Below are 15,260 nucleotides of genomic sequence, written 5' to 3' on the forward strand. Positions count from 1 at the left end.
CGCCATGTGCGCGTACGCGTCACCATACGACCTCACAATCCAAGCGTGCGCGTCGTTGATCTTATCCCAAATCCTTCCTTTTCCATGATTTCTCCATTTTGCATGCTTTCCTCTCCAATCCTTTGATCCATTCCTAGCCTTTTCAACCTGAAATCACTTACAAATAAATCAAGGAATCTAGTAGAATCAAAGGTGAATTAAAATTAACAATTAAGAACCTAAAAAGCATGTTTTCACACTTAAGCACAAATTAGGAGACAATCATGAAACCATGCTATTTCATTGAATAAATGTGGGTAAAAGGTGATAAAATCCCCTAAGATCAATACAAGATAAACCCTAAATATGGGGTTTATCAACCTCCTCATACTTAAATCAAGCATGTCCTCATGCTTAAACCAAGAAGGAAACAAAGGGTATCAATATTTATTCAATGAAATCTAACTAAATGCAATCTACATATATACACCTATCTACATGAATGCAATTGCTTGGTCAAAATAAATCAATTCCCAAGAAGCATATATGCACAAGGGCTAAGGACTAGCAAGTCTAATCCACAATTGAAGTGAGTTATTAAATATTTTTTTTAACAAACTTGCAAGAAAAGTGATGATTGTAGGTGAAAACATGTAATTGAGCAATCGAACCCTCACCGGTAGTGTTTGCACTCTATTCGCTCAAGTGTTTAGGGTTGATTCACTCAATTCTCCCCTAATCATGCTTTCTAAGATTTGTTCTTCTTCTAACAATCAACATTTATTTCATGCATGCATACAAGTATCATGAGGTCTTTTCATAGGTTGTAATGGGGTTAGGGTCAAGGTAGGATGCATATTTGGTCAAGTGAGCTTGAAATTTAAATCTTTGATAAGCTTAAACTTCCCACCTAACCTATGACATCCTATACAATTCAAAACTAACCTAACTACCCATTTTTCACTTCTTAACATACTCATGCATTTCATTTTCATTTTATTACAACCCATATACATCGACCTTTATTGAACTTTACTTTGCTTTGGGGCATTTTGTCCCATTTTTTATTTCTTTCTTTTTCTTCTTTTTTTTTCTTTCTTTTCTTTTTCTATTTTTTCTTTTCTTTTCTTTATTTTTCTTTTTTTTTCAAGCTATGTGCAAGGACATCAATGCATAAGGTCTATACATTTAATCAATACATGAGTGTGCACCCAATTCCCAATATTTACAACAAAAATACAAAACTACCCTTTTTTATTCACCCAATGTCCCAAGATTTCCCACACTTAAATGACACACACACTAGCCTAAGCTAATCAAAGATCCAAATAAGGACTTTTATTATTTTTTTCTTGAAGGCTTGTAATGTGCTAAATTAAGAACAAGTGGGTTAAGCATAGGCTCAAATTGGCTAACAATGGAAGATAAAAGGTAAGGCTTTTTGGGCAAGTGAGCTAAATGAAATGATGGCCTCAATCATATAAGTGCATGAATACACAAAATAATGGACATAAAGAATCAAACAAATCAAAGATTATAATCATAGAAAGAGAATAATGCACACAAGAAGGAAAATAAGTGGTTATAAGATGTAACCACACCATTAAGCTCAAATCTCACTAGGTTGTGTGTTCTTAGCTCAAAAACATGTTCCAAAATATATATAATTCAAGCAAGTTCTATGGAAAGTTTTCACTCAAATCAATTGGTGCCCTATAGATAGAAATCTTGGAAAGTTTCATCATTTTGACTAAGCTTATTATGTATACGTATGCAAAAATAAGAAAATGCAAGTAAAAATCCTAAAAGACCTAAAATAAAATACAAAAGTATTGAGATTAGAAATTTGTCACCCAAAATCACCGATCGGTCGGACGACCTCCCCACACTTAAAAGTTTGCACCGTCCTCGGTGCATTCAAAGATGAGCAAGGGGGGTACGACGACTTTTCGGATTGCTACCTTCAGCTGGTAGGTCAACTGGTGCTGCATGTTCTTTGTTCTGCTTCCGGTTTTGCTTGTGGTGCATCAATCATGAAAAATAGAAAATAACACCATAAGATGAGAATATACAAAAGCAAGGAAGCATACATTGTTGGAGTGAGGTGCTAATCACTAGAATTGAGTGAGTGAATTAGTGTGACATTTTATGACAAATAGGTGTGTGAATTCTAAATTGCACGGTTTAGAACACACATTAACATAAAAAGCGATGTCACAAAAGAAGCATGCACTTTACTCGTTCTAGTGTGCTTGAAATGCTTTAAGTAAACTTGTAAGGTAAAATAAGCATTAAAAAGGCATGAGAGCATTCAAGCCAAAAATATATGGACGTTTATGATCATGAAACACAATGCATTAAGATAAATGCACAACATCCATCAAGAAATTGCCTAATCGAGGAAAAAGATTCCAATTACATGTTGGCTAGCTACGACATGCAATTTAAGAAGAGTTACAAGCTCGAAGGCGATTCTCATCACTTGGTATTCTCAAGAGGTAAGCATGAAAAATTTAAAACCAAGTAGCAAAATACAACCTCAACAATAGAATCCAACAACGAGTAACAAAATGATTATGCTAAAATAGCATTCAATTAGTAATAAGCAGCAATATACGGTAAACAAAGTCCATAATCCAATACTTATAACGAAAAAGAGAAAACAAAATGAAAGCTAAACTAAGTAACTAATCAACAAACTAACCAACTAAAATAAATGGTTAGCAATGGTGTTTGGAAGTGTTGGATGAGGGGTAGAAGAAGGGAAGAAGAAAGGAAAAGGAAAGAGATGGAAAGAGAAGAAGAAAAGAAGTGTATTGAAAGAAGGACATCCGCGCGTACGCGTGTGTGATGCGCGCGTGCGGATGGTGGTGCAATGGAAGAGACGCAAACGCGTACATGGCGCGTCCGCATCGATGGCTTATTTCGAGAGTGACGCGTACGCGTTAGGTGCGCGTACGCGTGAGTTGGTTTGTGCCTCGGGCACAGTGCTGGCACAGTTTTCGCACAACTCTCGGGTTAATGTATGGAGGAATGAAAATTTGGTATCCACGCGTACGCGTGCATGGCACGCGCGCATGGATAGGCGAAGATGCTTGATGCACGCGTACGCATGCAGTGCGCGTACGCGTGGATGGTGCTCTGTTTTTCAAAATTTTTCTATGTTTTTGCACCAATCCAAGCATTCCAAACCTCCAAACAACTACCAAAACACCATAAAACCTTATTTAACATACTAGACTACCAAATAAACTCAACAAATCAATCAAAACATGAATTTAAACTAATTACCAATATTTACAAAAGAGAAAAATGAAAAGATTTTACCATGGTGGGGTGTCTCCCACCTAGCACTTTTGTTTATTGTCCTTAAGTTGGAATTATGGGGAGCTCCTCTCAAGGTGGCTTGTGCTTGAAGCTATCTTTGAACATCCACCAATGCTTGGTCCTCCATTGTGCCCCAAGATTTCTCATTTGTTGCACCAAGTGTTGATGGAGTTCTTCATAAGGTTAGGGCTTGCAAAATTGATTCTCTTTGTGCGATCCAGGATCCCACACTTTATTTTCACACCCGTCTTGAAGTTGATCATTATTAGTCCATCCGGGTGGCATGACTTTAGAATTCTCATTTAAGCGACCAAACATTCTCCTAGACCTAAGCAATCTAGCTCTATACCAACCCTTGCTATTAAGCTTTGAACATGTCATCATAATGAACCCTGATTTACAATGCCAACCACTAACCATCTCCCTTTTGCTCTTAAAGCCACAAATATTTTTAAGTTGCCCATTCGTCTTAAGCAAACCATATTCAAGGGGAATAATAAAACTCAAGTATAAGGAATTTACCCACTTGAATGAAAGAATGGATGGTGATGGCTTGGGGAGGGGTACCTCCAATGTCCTTGCAAGCTCTACTCCCTTATATCCTTCCTTGACTACCTCCACCTCTTCACAAACTTCTTCACTTTCAATCCTTTGTTCATCAATTTCATCTAACTCTTCTCCATCACTCAAGTCATACATGGGAGGATGAGAGAAATCTACCTCCACATCGCTTTCTATCTCATTAGGAAAAGGTTCTTCAAACTCAAAGGATTCACCACTAAGAGGATTAGATGCATGATCTTCATCGCCAAGGGAACTCAATTCTTGTTTCATTCCCTCCAAGTCTTCATTCAAAAGTTTTTTTGGAGGTTGTGCACTCTCCTCTTCAACATCAAATTCAATCTTCTTGGATGGGTTTTCTATGATTTTAGCTTCCCATGGAGGTTCCGCATCTCCTAGGTCTTCAACCACTTCTTCCTTTTCTTCAATGATCATAGGTTCCTCCAATTATTCTAACACAATATAGCATTCCTCCTTCTCCACCGGAGTTTCCAATCTCTCCTTCATACTTTGATCTTCAATTGATTCTCTACATGTGACCATGGCAGTGCCTTGAGTGCTCAAGCATTGGGAGGCTAAAGTTCTTACTACCTTGGTCAAGGTAGCCACAAATTCTAGTGTCTCCCTTTGCATTTCTCCTTGCCCTTGAAGTATAAGGCTAAGGATTTCATCCATTGGGGATCGGAGTGGATAAGAGGGTTCATTGTCTTGGAAAAAGGGTTCATAATAGGAAGGTGGTTCTTCTTGGTAAAAGGTATGATGGTGTGTATTGAGGTGGTTCTTGGGGGTATGGATATTAGAATGGTGGTTCCATGTATGGCTCATATAGTTCAAAAGGTGGTTGGTATGATGGATATGGATTAGGGTCATATGGAGGTGCTTGGTGGTAGGGGGCTTGTGAGTATGGTTGAGGTTCATGTTGAGGATATGACTCGTAGGCATATGGTGGTGGTTCTTGAAAGTCACAAGGAGATTCACCATAACCATTGGATTGGTATGCATCATAGAATGTCTCTTGTTCATAGTCTATTGGTTGAGGTTGTTGCCATGAAGATTGTTCATGTGCATATGGCTCCTCACACCTTTGATTGTCCCATCCTTGATACACATCCTCATTATAGTCCTCATTTCCTACAACATGTTGATAACCAAACTCATAGCAAAGGTGAGAATTCATGATGAAAAGAGAAAATAAGAAACAAAAGATAATAAGAAGTAATGAAACAAAGTCCTAAAACTAACAAAACCTAACAAGCAATCCAAAAAATCAAGCTATTCACAATATTCACATATATACAATAACCAATAACATAACACCATTGCAATTCCCCGGAAACGGCGCCATTTTGATGATTGGATTTTTTGATGGTATAGAATTCACAATAAATTCTCGTTGCAAGTTTAGTTTCTAAACCAACAAATAATCCTTTCATACAAAAGATTATTTGTCACTAAAACAAACCCCTAATTTTATAAACCGAAGTATTTAAACCTCGGGTTGTTCTCCCTAGGAATTGCGATAAAGTATCTTCTTATTGGTTATGGAGTATGTTTTGGGGTTTTTGGGATAAGAAACAAGAAATGTAAAGGGCAATGAAGATAAACTAACAACTAAAAAGGTCTTGGCAAGGTTTGGTGGTCAAGGATCTCTATCCCTATCACTAACCACAACATGAGAATTGGCAAGGATCAATCCCACTAAGTCATCCTCTAACTAGTAGTAAAGGAAAGTCAAGCGAGCTATATCAATCCAAGTCCATAAGTCCTAGTTCTCCACCAATTCAATTAGCAAGATATAGAGTTAATGGCTCCCAATCATCAATCACTTGGACATTAGTAACTCAATAGTTCCTAAGTTACCTTTCCAAGCCAAGAGCATAAAATTCTACTCTAAAATCTAACTAAGCATTTCATCAAACACTTAGAAGGCATAAAAAGAAAGTAAAATGAACTAAGCAATTCAACAATAAAAGAACATGAATCATAAATTGCACTGAAATGAAAATAGAAGAAACAAAAGTGCATCAATATAAAAGTAGAAAATTACATGAATTAAATACAAAACTAGAGAGAAGAAAGGTAAAAGAAGAAGAATTACAAAAAGAAAAGTAAATTAAAGCATGAAATTAACCTAGATCTAAGAAATTCTAAGCTAGATCTAACCTAATCCTAATCCTAGAGAGAAGTGAGAGCTTCTCACTCTAAAACTAACTTTCCCTCCAAAAACTAGACTAAAACTAAAATATGAAGTTTTGTGTAAAAGTTTCCTTGATTCCTCTTCATTCCTTGGGTTAAATAGCATCAGAAGTGAGTTGGATTTGGGCCTGGGAAGCCCAGAATTCGCCCCCAGCGGATTCACTTTAAGTGGGTCACGTGCGGACATCAGCGCGTACGTGCACAGTGTGCGTGCGCGTCGATTGACAATTTTCCATCCACGCGTACGCGTCATGTGCGCGTACGCGTCACCATGCGACCTCACAATCCACGCGTGCGCGTCTGCTGCACGTGCGCATCGTTGATCTTATCCCAAATCCTTGCTTTTCCATGATTACTCCATTTTTCATGCTTTCCTCTCCAATCCTTTGATCCATTCCTAACCTTTTTAACCTGAAATCACTTACAAACAAATCAAGGCATCTAGTGGAATCAAAGGTGAATTAAAATTAACAATTAAGAGCCTAAAAAGCATGTTTTCACACTTAAGGTCAAATTAAGAGACAATCATGAAACCATGCTATTTCATTGAATAAATGTGGGTAAAAGGTGATAAAATCCCCTAAGATCAATACAAGATAAACCCTAAATATGGGGTTAAAAAGGATCAACATTGGGTTGCAAGGGATAATGAAAGGGTAAGGCCATATGGGTATGTGAGCTATAGTGAAACAAAGGCCTCAATCACGTAATTGTATGCATACATCAAACAATGGAAATATAGAATCAAGTAAGACAAAGATCATAATTTTAGAGAGATCAACACACACCAAAATAAAGTATTGGTTGATAAAATGCAACCAATCAAATAGGTTCAAAATCTCACTGGTTTTGTATGTTCGAGCTCTAAACCATGTTCCAAAATAAATTTCTTCAAGAAAGTTTAACAAAAGTTTTAATTCAAATTAGTGAAATGCTCTAAAACAATTTCTTGGAAAAGAAATTTTTACTTCAACCAAGTAGTACATACGTGTAGGCAACTAACTACACATGCAATCTATTATGCAATGCAACAACTAATTAACAAAGAAAATCAAACATTGGTGTTGAGAAAAGGAATTGTTACCCACGGAAGTCGGTCTCGACCTCACAAAACTTAAAGATTGCATCGTCCTCAGTGCATGCAAAGACGTGCAAGTGGACAGGGCACTACAACTGATGCGCTTTCTACAAAGATTGTGTGGAGAAACTTGTTTATTGTCCCAATTAGAAACTTTTCCTTTACCCTCATAGTGGCCATTCTGAAAGAAGAGAAAATAGAAGAAGAATAACCCACAGACAAAGATATCAAAACAAGTAAAATATGGGTGGGCTAATGCCAAATAATAATGAGGTTCTCAACTACATAGTAGCTATAACATGTAAGTGAGAAGACAATAGAAGAAAAGGGCATGTCAACTAAATAGCAAACAAGTTAAGAAGCACCCAAAATAATGCAAGAAATATGCAACAGTTGAGTAAGAACATTCAACAACAATAGTATAGTATAAAACTTAAAAATGAAAATAAGAAAATGTGGCAAAGTTAAAATACAATAAATGAAAGTATGAAAATGCAATAAATGAGGGAGAATAAAGATGAGAAGGGAATGGAATGAAGAAGAAGAAAGGTAGAAAGAAAGAAGAACGAGAGAAGAAAGAAGCAGAAAGGAGAGAAGAAAGATGAAGAAAGTAAAAGAAGAAGCGACGCGATGCGTAAGCTTCGCCCACGCGTACGCGTGGGTTGCAGAATAAGGAAGTGACGCATAGGCGTCAGTCACGCGTACGCATGGAGGTGAATTGTGCTCCTCGCACAACATTCGCACAGTGGCAGCCCAACTCTCTGTTTTAAGTAATGGAGTAGCATTTACGTACGACGCGTGCGCGTCGGTCACGCCCACGCGTGGAATGCCAGAAATGAAAATGACGCGTACGCATCGGCGATGCGTGTAACACCCCAATTACCTTAAGCCTTACCTCTAGTCGTAAGGCAAAGGTTAATCAAAGGTTACGACATTCTAAGGCTTATAATATTTATATAGAAGGAAATAATATATTCTAGAAGCCCGATGAAGGATTAAGCTCAAAAACAGGATTACAAAAACGCAAAACGTTCACACGAAGCTAACGCACAAGACACATGGTATATATGTAAAAGAATGGAACATATATATAGATATAAAAGTACAATAATCATAGGGAACTAGCCGCAGCTTGCGGAGTTTAAGCCGAATAGTATATATAGACATACAGAGTTTTGGAATTAAAAACAGCTTATACAAATATTCTCTCAAATAAGCCTCTAAGGCCATACAAATAAATATACAAAAGATATGAGAGTAACTACCACAAGAAAATAGAAATAAACCAAGGAGGAACCATACTCCGCCCTGTCACCATACCCGCAATGTTACTGAGGTGGATTTGCAACCTGCGTCTGAAAAACAACAACAACATATAGTATGAGAACCGGAGGTTCTCAGTATGGTAACAGTGCCCAATAATGTAAGATGTAAGGCTCCAGGACGCCGAAGGCAATCCTAGAACTTCACACCAAACCGATAATAAAGCTTAGAACAATTATAATTAACGTAAACCATAAACAATAAACAGGGTTTTCTAAACTTATAGGATTTCTAACTAGTACTAGTCACACCGCTGTATCCCACAGCCTTTGCCAACCTAACCTCTGTGCGATCCCATCGCCACCACCTACCTAACCTCCTCAGCACCAGACAAACATAATTTAATCCAAGCAAGTAAAACACAGATAGTTTTCATATACAGCAAGTAATTCAAGAAGCAAGTAGGCATGTTATACAACTAGGCAAACTCAAGTAATCAAAGCAAACAAGCACATAAGAGATGCATATGATGAACGTCTATCCTATTAGCTCGTGATATCACTTGTCGGTCTATGTATGCCAACCTGACACATCATTTCAGATGTCACCTTTATGCCACTTCCGAGGATATAGCGCTTGGCACGCTATTGTTCCAAGGATATAGTGCCTGGCACACTATCGTTCGGAGGATATAGTGCCTGGCACACTTGCATGCTCAATCCGAGGATATAGTGCCTGACACACTCTTGCGGCAGAAAAGAAAAACAAAAACAATATATAATTCATCACAAATCATTCCAAGGATATAGTACCTAGCACACTCTAAACATTCATCACGATCATCATTCCATTAACATTCTTAAACATTCATATTTCTCAAACTCATCATAAGCAATTCCATTCTGAACTCATCAGTTCACCAATTTCTCACTTCGTTGTCAGTAATCACCAAGTTTACTACTCTTTCCTCTCTGTCAACCAAACTCATCCTCAATACACCAAAAACCTAAATCTCTGTTTGCTAACTTTTCAAAGATAAACCCAAATTAAGTCTCCTAGGACCTTTTCCATGTTTGATGCCCGAAAACAAGTCCAAGAATCTTAAAAAGGTGTCACAGAAGCTTACAAGCTTGTTGGGAAGGTAAAATAGTTGAATAAAATAAAAAGGAAAACCATTTCACTTGCAAAAACTGATTTTAAGTTTGAAATCTCTGCACCAAGACAGCAAGCTACCCTGTTCTTAAAAAATCCACCAAAAATCATATTTTCATTTGATGTATCTGAAATTTTCCAAAAATAAACTAGACTCATAGAGTTTTAAATCAGAAAAAGTCTCATAGAAAAATCATTTTTCTGGAGAGAGTTATACTGATTACAAGTTTACTTTCAAAAACTAGTTTTGCTGTCAAAATAGCTAAGAGCTCTATTTTTAAAATGAGAACAACTCCTTCTACAAAATTTATAATAGTCTAAAATTTTGACACAAACAAGAAAACAGTCCAAGTCATAATGTCCTTTTGTTTCCACTCAAAATTATGGTTAGGATTGGGAGATATAGTCTTGGAAAGTTGCTGGTTTGATTATGTAGCAGCAGAAAATCAGTTTTAAAGTAACAAACTTCAAAAATTTATATCTCCTAATCCAACCGCTAAACTTTAACCAAATGTTTCAGGATTTTTCTACACATCACAAAGATTCTAGAAAAATTAATCCCATACAATTGTGATGATTAGATCGTTCCCAAAAAGCGTCCGAAGCTGCTGCCAGAAAATAGATTATGCAGAATTTCGCCAAACCTCAACTTTCAAAATATTTCAACCAAAAATCAAACCAAAACCATACCAACTCCAATTTACCTCATAACTCACCCTTTGTGTCACAATCTACCATTCATACCAAATTTTTCATTCACCCTTCAATATCCTCAACCTCAATATCAAATATATAACACTATAATCATTCCTCCACCAACCACATTCACCAATCATCATTCTTTCACTATCCATCTTCATCAACAACCTCATTCATGCTTTATACCAATAATCAACAATATACATTCACTCAAATTCAATATACATCATACCTCAACATCATTATTTAACAACATTTACAAAATCAATTCGTCAAGCATCATCAACCAACCAACATCAACAACCACTACAAATCCTCATCAATTCCAACAATTTATCACCAAACAATAACTAACATTAACCAACATCATAAAACTTCATTAGCACCAATAATCCTCAACAATTACCATCATCATACATATACCACAAACAACCACATATCCAATTCAATCCTATCCTATGGGCCACTAGCCTAAGTGTCCATAAACATTACATATTACATAAAGAAAATCAAAACCATACCTTGGCCGATAACCAAATGCACCAAACATCAAAACAAAGCCACCAAGCTTGATCCAAAGCCTCAACCAACTCCAACAAACACCCAAAACTCAATCTAATATCATATATATATCAAAATCAAAACATAAGATACACATAACAACTAAACACAAGGGTTTAGTGAAACCTTATCTTGTCCAACGAGATTAAGGGTAAAATCCAACAATTACTCGCTACTAGAGATCACCTAAACAAGCAAAACTACAAAAACCACTCAAAAACCAAACCCCAAAAATGCAGAAACTTAGGGCTGGAAACTGGAGCATGAAGAGAGGGATCTTAGCAGATTTCTTTAGATATAAACATAAATCTCGACAAGAGCTTCGCGTGGCCATAAACGGCTCGTCAATCGAAGCTCCGTAGCTCAAGTTACAAGCAAAAGAAGGTGAGGGTGAATAGTGTTCTTTCTTCTCCCTCTCCTCTCAACTCAGCAGCGTCCCCTTCTTCAAATGAGGGTGGAATGAGCTTATATATGTTATATATGTTGGGCCTTGGACCCAACTTGGGCCCAGTCCAACTGCGTAGCGTTTTTTGTTCGTTTGGCCCACTTTGGGCCAAAATCTTTAAGATTAGTGCCCGGTTTTCACTTCTAAATTATTTTTACCTTTTCAAAATAATAAATCCATTTTCAAAATATTATTTTTCTCAAAACACAGTATCGGACAGGCTTAAATCGGTTCGGCTGCCGGTTCTCGGTCTTTTGCAGAAAATACCTTTTCTGACTCAGAAAAATTCACTGAAACCAAATTTCACCTTTTTATTTTCAAATTAAAACTTCTAAATTTTGAATCGATCTCAGGCACTTAAAATTATTATTTTTATAAAACGGTTTTACGTGAAAAACCCCGGTTCTTACAACATGCAAGTGTGGTTTGGGTTGTGCGCCTGGCACCCCACCCACACGGTTTCAATGCAACTCCCTGTTCATTATACCAGAGATTGCAGCATCGTATGTCACGCGTGCACGTAAGTCACGTGCACGCGTGAGGCCTACATTTTTTTTAAACTAACAAGCTACCAAAGTAAATTCAAACATTATTAAACTGGTGAAACCACAACTTAAACCAAATAAACCAAACTAAAAAAAATGAAAATTCAACTTATTACCAATATAAATAAAAGATAAAATAGGAAAAATTTACCATGGTGGGGTGTCTCCCACCTAGCACTTTTAGTTAAAGTCCTTAAGTTAGACATTTAGTGAGCTCCTTGTCATGGTGGCTTGTGCTTGAACTCATCTTGAAACTTCCGCCAACGCTTGTACTTCTAATAAGCTCCAACATTTCCAAGTGAATTCACCAAGCCTTGATGAAGTTCTTCACAAGTTTTGAGATCCCAAAGTTGATCCTCTTGTATGCCAGGATCCCAAATCTTGTTTCTACACCTGTCTTTAAGTTGATCATCATTGTTCCAACCGGGTGACAAGCAATCCAAATTCTCAATGAAGTACCAAACTCTTCTCTTAGATCCAACCAAATTATCACCAGTCCAGTCCTTGCATCTAGCTCTTGAAATCTCAACCTTGATGAGCCTTGATTTGCAACTCCAACCACTGAACATCCTTCTCTTACACTTAATTCCACAAAGCCTCCTAAGTTGGCCATCTATTTCAAGAATACCATATTCAAGTGGGACAATAAAGCTAATAGAGATAAGTTTTACCCACTCAAATGAAGGAGTAGATGGCAACCTAGGTAGAGAAGTCTCCAACGATCTTGACAAAGCATATTCAACTCCCATCCAACCTTTTTGAAAGACTTTCATCTCCACATCATTCTCCGACTCAATCAAAGAAGGGTCTTCATACTCAAAGAGTTCATTTGCGGATAGAGATTCATCACTAGGAAGACTTGATTCATGATCATCATCACCAAGAAAACTTGCTTCTTGATCTATCCCGTCCAATTCTTCATAGGGAACATACCTTGGAGGTTGTGCACTAGCCTCCTCAACATCGATTTCAAGCTTTTTGGAGGAATACTCTACAACTCTAGATTTCCATAGAGGTTCAGCATCTCCTAAGTTTTCGACCACTTCATCCTCTTCAAAAATTATGGCTTTCTCCAATTGTTCCAATACAAAATTACCTTCCTCACTTTTCACCGGAGTTCCTAGTTTCTCATTCATGCTACGCTCCTCATTAGATTTTTTGCATGCAGCCAGTGTCGATGCGCAGGGAGGCTAAATTATCTACTACCTCGGTCAAGGTAGCTATGAACTCTAGTGTCATCCACTGCATCTCTCTCTACCCTTGAAGAAGAACACCAAGAGTGTCATTCATTGCAGATTGGAGTGGATATGAGGGTTCATTGCTTGAGAGGAAGGGTTCATGATAGGAGGGTGGTTCATCATGATAAGGATGTGGCGGTTCAACACTCTCCATCTTTTCCACTTGTTGTACAACACACTCCGGTCCCTTGTTCTCAAGTTGAGATTTGTTAGCCATGAGAGCTTCGTGTACTTTTCGGCTTTCCTCTCGCTCCATTTGATGGATGGTTTCTTAAAGTCGATCCATTGCTTCCTTAAAATAATCCCGTGGCTCTTGTTTCACTTGGTTAACATAGGTAGGATCATATTGCTCATGGATTGATAGATATGGACATTCCCCTCTGGAGGGTTGTGGTTGAAAGGAAAATTCATCTTGTGGTTGAAAGTTTGCATACATTGGGGGTGCTGTATATTGAGGTGATGGTTCTTGGGAGTAATTGGGTTGGAATTGGGGTGGTGGTAAGTATGGTTCATATGGCTCGTAGGGTAGTTGGTATGGTGGATAAGTGTTAGGATCATATGGAAGTGTTTGATTGTAGGGGGCTTGTGAGTATGGTGGTTCAAAACTATGTTGAGGAGGGGGTTCATAGGCATATGGTGCGGCTTGTTGGTAACTTCAAGGGGGTCCACCATAGCTATTGGATTGATATGCATCCTGGAATGGATCTTGCTCATAGTACGTTGGTGGAGGTTGTTGCCAAAAAAGTTGATCATATGCTCGAGGCTCCTCCCACTTTTGATGGTTCCATCCTTGATGCATATACTCATTGTAGCTTTCATTCCCTACAACATAGTTGTAACCACTCTCATAGACAAAGGGATGAGAATTTATAGTAGCAAATAAAAATAAAAACTAATAAAAATAAGCAACAAAGTCCTAAAACTAACAAAAACTAACAAACAAGCAAAAGGTAAATATATACAATAACCAATAATAAGGCACACGTTTGCAATTTCCCGGCAACGGCGCCAAAAACTTGACGGAGAAAAATGTCGGTAAAGATTTTCACAAAATATCACGTTGCAAGTATAGTTCTAAACCGTCAAATAAACCTCTGTCAATGTTTAAATTGTTTGTCACAAATACAAACCTAATAAAATTAACCAAAGTATTTAAACCTCGGATCATCTCTCAAGGAATTGCAGGGAAGTATGTTTATTATTAGTTATGAGATTGTATCTTTTTGGGTTTTGAGTTTAATAAGCAAGGAATGTAAATAACAAGAAAATAACTAACAACTAAGACAAGTCCTAGCAAGGGTTGAGAATCGGAATTCCTATCCTCATTATCATTGTCAATTGTGATGGTAGTCGCAAGTTGCTCTCACTTAGTTAACCTCTAACAATTGAAGGAAAGTCAAGTGAGTGATTCAACTTGAGTTCACAAGTCCTAATTAAAGACTAGAGTTAGTGAAGCTCAAGCCAACTAGAAACTTTCAATCACCAACCAACAAGAGACTTTGACAATTCAAGAGTCTCCAAATTATTCAATCCAAGCTAAGAATACAGAAAAAAATCTAATTCAAAATCCTACCAAGTATTTTATCAAACACTTGGTAGGCACAAAAAAAAGAATGATAAAATTAACAAGGAATATTAAATCTAAACAACCAATTGCAAGCATTGATAACTAACAATTAAAGAGAGTAACAATAAACATGGAAAACATAAATTGCATTAACAGAAATCAAATGTAACAAGAGCTCATAAACATAAAAATGGCGAAAAAGGGAAATTAAAAAGAGAAGAAGATGAACTAAAGTGCTTAAACAAATAAAAGCAAGACAAAAACTAAATTAACAGAAGATTGAACCTGAACCTAAAGAGAAATTGAAAGAAGAAACCCTAAACCTAGAGAGAAGAGAGAGCCTCTCTCTCTAGAAAATTACATCTAAAACCTAATAATTGTGGATGAACGAGAAGTGAATCATTCCCCTTCCAACTCCACTCTACAGCCTCTAATTAGTGTTTTCGAGCCTAAAACTAGGTCAAAAGCAGCCCGAAAATTGCCCCCAGCATTTTCTGTAAATTGCAGCATGCAACGCTCTGTCACGCGTACATCGCCCATGCGTACGCGTTGCTGGACTTTTCACTAGCCACGCGTAGGCGTCAGCCACGCGTGTGCGTCATTTGGACGTTGGCTCAGTCACGCGTATGCGTCGTCCATGCGTACGCGT

The sequence above is a fragment of the Arachis ipaensis genome, chromosome B1 (assembly GCF_059453495.1).
Source record: "Arachis ipaensis isolate K30076 ecotype BB chromosome B1, ASM5945349v1, whole genome shotgun sequence".
In the NCBI taxonomy this organism is placed as follows: Eukaryota; Viridiplantae; Streptophyta; class Magnoliopsida; order Fabales; family Fabaceae; genus Arachis; species Arachis ipaensis.